Source organism: Acomys minous (assembly GCF_964271855.1).
Source record: "Acomys minous genome assembly, chromosome: 18".
Taxonomy (NCBI): domain Eukaryota; kingdom Metazoa; phylum Chordata; class Mammalia; order Rodentia; family Muridae; genus Acomys; species Acomys minous.
The window spans coordinates 17,817,841-17,822,791 of NC_140501.1; positions in this window are offsets into that span (position 1 = coordinate 17,817,841).

Sequence of the window (4,951 nt, forward strand, 5' to 3'; positions counted from 1 at the left end):
AATATTATCTGGATCTATGTGTAATTTCATGTTAAAAAGTTAGAGAATAAGGTGTGTAATAAGTAGAAACGTACTCATGTATTGTAAAGCATACTTCACGTACTTTGGGATACCAGGCGAGGTTCCAAGTGCAGCGTATTGAGGGCATGTGCCGGGAGATGGCTAGACCCCAGAACAACTTAATAACTGCTCACCAAAGAGGCAGTTTCTGAAACTTTTCATGTGTACCTGAGCTGTGCTAGCCCCCAGGGGAACACAGAGGTGTGGGATGGAGTCACTGACCTCCAAAAAGAGTTGCAACTGTGTTTGGATAGAAGCAAGCCCATAGAGAGCAATAGGAACGAGACGGAGGAGTACGTGATTGCAGGATACACATGACACATCTAGGGATGACAGAGCTTGGGCGTTGATCCTGAAGACGGGAGGGTTGGCGTTGGGGCAGCTTATGGACGGAAGGGACTCAAGATACATCCTTTGGGAATTCTCTGTTGTTGTTTCTCTTTCTTTCTTCACCGTAGGCCTCCAGTGATGTGTAGCTGAGCTATTTTGTTACGAGTTATTTTGTTTTGGTTAGTATTTTGCTTAGTATTTTGCCTCCTGAAGAACTTATCTCTTAAGAGTACTTTTGAGCCAGTCCCTAGGATTAGCATGAGAGGGATTCGAGTTAGCTGCTAAAGCTCAGTCTGCTTCTATCTTTATGAGCAAGGGTAAACATGGCCAGTGTCACAAAACAGTCCACCCGACTTAAGTCTGTGAGTGGGAACTCAGGAAGCACCCCCTGGGACTTATTTAACTCTTTCATCCTAGAATGAGTGAGAGTGAGCAAGGAGGTGGAATTTTCTTATTTGACACAGAGTATAACCATTACACAGATCTAGCCCCAAGTGGGCTGCAGTGGGAGGAGTCATCTTGCAGATGCATCTGGACCTTACACAGCCCTGCGTTACCGTTAATCACACTAACACTTACATGCATTTATTTATGTGCACACTCACAAGTGCAAAGATGCAGTTTCAAACTTAATTAAAAATAGAAAGCAACCTCAAGAGTGCGAATATTTCCCCTGACTTCAGCATGATCTACCACTTTGACAAAATTTCATAAATCTCCCGCAATAGAAAATTCTACGGCACAAAACCATTTTATGCAGCAATATAGGTACTTAAAATATTCAGCAACTTTCATCATGTTTTGCCTCTTGGTACATGAGATTTTTATGTATTTAATAGTTACATATGTTATATATTTTAAACAGTATTTTTTCTAATGGCCCCCAACAGTACATTTTTTTTTTCTGAAATTCTAACATCTGTGTTTTGTTCTTGCGGTTTAGAATGATAATTTTAAATTGAGCACATCCAGCCATAGAAGGCAAGTTGATGGGGATTTCCTGACAGTGGCTGGATCCAGTGCTGAAGGCATCGTCCTTATTTCTTGGTGACAGAAATGCCTCCTTGTGCCTTTTCCTTGCTTTTTTCTTTTGAAGGGCAATCTTGGTAGGCACCAGGAGGGTCCCTGCTGCGGCCAAGCTTGCGGTAGGTACACAGAAATGCAGAGAGAGGGACTGCGGGGGTCATTTATTGTTTATTTATAAACTCGTTGTGCCACGTCATGTAAAATTAACATCTTTAATGGGCTCCTGCCTCAGTTGCTTGAAGGACTGCATTTCACCAGCCAAGACCACCCATGGGCTTCCAGAACTGTAGCTCGGTTTGCTCCTGGCTATTAGCTTTGAGGAGTCTACTGTCGCCATGATCCATGCACTCAGCAGGTCAGAAAAAAAGTCTGTCCCGTGAGAGGCCAGTCAGGACCTGGAGTCCATGGGGCACTTGAGGTTGAAGAGATGAGTGATGACTTTGGAGTGTAAACTCCTTTCTCTATCTGCTTAATGAAGAGATTTCCTCCAACGTTCATTCATTATAAATTGGGGGGATGGCTTCTCCCATGTGCCAGCATCCAGAGGGTCTCCTTCCTGTAAGAGTTCATAAATAATCAACGTTTACAATGAAAAGGTTTTGTAAGCATTAGCTTTTCCTGTCATAAAAATTCCCTCATGCTTCGAAGGGAAGACCAATATAATTTGCAGACAAAGATTCTGGAGCCAAAACAGCTTTTTGCATGGGAAGTGGATTTTTTTGGGGGGGGGGGAATTTAGGAGAAAAATCTTCCCTTCCACACACCACTGGCCCTGCTTTCATACTAAAATATTGTTCAAACACTAGTGATAATCTAGTAAGCAGAGAAAAACATTAAGTGAGGCAACAAACATCTATAAGCTCTCTGGATACTAAGTATTGTTTTTAACAGATATACTGGCCCCAGCAGAACTCATGGTTTTAATAGAAGAGAGAAGCAAGGGATGGATCATTGAAACCCAGATTAAAGTGTTAGAGCAGAGACCAGAGCTGAGTGCTAAGGGGGGTGGGGGGGGGGAAGAGAAGGAAGAATAAGGATTTATGGAGGACAGAGCAACAGGCTGCCTAGTTTAGAGAATGGGTAGCCACCACAGAGGAAGAAGAGGTTGCAGGTAGTTTTCTTTTTTGTTTTTTAATTTATTGTAATTTATTCAATTACATCCCCATTGTTATCCCCTTGCTCTTATCTTCCTGTTCCCACCCTCCCTCCCCACTTCCGCCCTATTCCCCTCCTCTAGACCTCAGGGACAGAAGGGGTCCTCCTCCCCTACCATATGGCCACAGGATATCAGGTCTCATCTGGATAGCCTGCTTCCCCTTCCTCTGGGCCTCCCCATCAAGAAGTGACCAAATTAGGGCATCAGAGTTCATGTCAGAGCCCCCCCCCACACACACACACAACTGCAGGTAGTTTTCAATGGGCAACCTAAGCGCAGGCAGGCCAGGTTCCACCTGCTGTGCTGTGCTTTGGCTATGGTGTGTAGTTCAACTCTTACAATAGAAGAACACAATTTGTTTCTTACCTGTGAGAGAACAGAGAATGCCAGGCTACTGACTAACTTGCCAGGCTTTGGAATCTGAAGGTTGGTTCACTCCCGTCTCATGCCCTTGTACTGACAGCGTTCTTGGATACCTGTTCCAGAGCAGTGAGGAAGCCTGACCTGATGGCGGGCGGGTGGCATACGGTGAGGCAGTGGGTTGAGGAGGCGCAATGCAGGAGAGTGAAATCACAACTGGGACAGGAAAAACACTGACTACTGTGAGCATTATTCCATACTCTGCACGCAACGGGAAGCTGCTCATCAGAATGTTTTTGATGGTGGGGTGGTTAGGGACAGAAGTGTAGAGAGGGAGAGCAGGTTTTTGTTTGTTTGTGACCTTTTTGTTTTGTCGTAGAAGGATGTCTATGAAGACATGTGGCAGCAGGAACTTCAGAAGATGTTAGTAATAATGCTGGGAGGATGGACCGGGAGGACAGTTCTGCTATGAGATGGAACACAGCTTAAAACACTGGCCTCCTGTTAATTGTGCCATAGGATGTGAGTGTTCTGGGATTTATAGACTTCGGAGGTACACAGACCTGAAAATTTTAATTGTGGTGTCTTAGGTGAATTCCTGAATCCCACATCTGCCTTCACAAAGTAATAATGTCTTCATCAGATAACTGTGAGGGTTGAGAATATATTTCATGCAAAGCCTTGCCTAGCTCTTGGTCACTGAACTTTTCTAATGACTGACAGCCATTGGTCTACAAATACACTCCAGGAAGGCCATTGTATCAGGCTGTTTGGTGAGTTGTCCGGCTTAGGGGGCACCCTGGGCCAGTGTGCCCTGTCCACTCACTGGTGCCTTCAATGGGAAAGTGCATGAGAGCACCAGAGATCTAGAACGTCTCCCCTGAGGAAGAGTTACATCTGGAAACTCTAGAATGAAGAAGAAACAAAAAAGGCTGAGGTACGCGAGGTGACCATAGGTAGCACACAGACCCATTTTATACTGTGATGGTGCTGCACATATTTCTGTTAATAGCAGTGATTACTTTCTGCCCGCACCCTTCCATTCTCTGTGACGACTTTGGTGAATGGTCTTTATAAATACTGAACATATCATATATAGGTCATGTGCTACAAGAGTGTAGCAAAACTTCTAAGTATGGTCTAGATTTGGGGATGTAGGACACGGAGGCTTCATTAGGTGCTTGACTCAGCCCCACGTGCCTGGAGTGATGTCTGACAGAGCTGAGGGGAGGGCTCCTTTGCTTCATTAAGCTGCCTGCCCTGCTGAGGTTTTGAAAGGGCTAGAGTCTTAGCATCAAGCCTGTTGTGCTGTTGTCACATAAGGGTAACCACTTACACAGATTCTGAACTCTTAAACTGTTTAGTGGGCTCACTGAGCTTGTGTGATGCTGTCTGTGGTATTCGACTTGGTACCACCCTAGAGTTACAGGGACCTAGGTCAGAATCCCCATCGCCTGCTAACTGCCAGATGATCTTGGAAGATTCGTGATCCTGTCTTGGTACTTAGCATTCTCATTGGCAAAGTAGCTTTTTGCTAATAGATACATTGAATGTGCAGGGCAATTGTGGGCACAGATCAAGTGATAACAAAACACAGGTAATAATTCAAATGACAGAAAGAATTTCCATAGGCCTTACAGATATTGATCAACTATTTATATTTTTTTCCTACTCATATTCATGGTGGTGGTTAGTTTTTGTCAGCTTGACAAGGAAGGTCATCTGGGAAGAGGGAACATCAGTTGAGGACAGCTCTATCAGTTTGCCCTATAGACAAGGCCGTGGGAGATGCCAGCCCACTGTCTGCAGTGTCAACTCTGGGCAGGTAAAAATAGGGGAGCAAGCCAGAAAGCAGTGTTCCTCTACAGTCTCTGCTTTAATATTTGGTTTTAGGTTCCTGCCCTGGCTTCCATCAGTGATGGGTTATGAAGTAGTAAGTGGGAACAAAGCCTTTCCTTCCCAAGTTGCTTTTGGTCACAATGTTTATCACAGCAATAGACACCAAGCTGTATGCGTTCT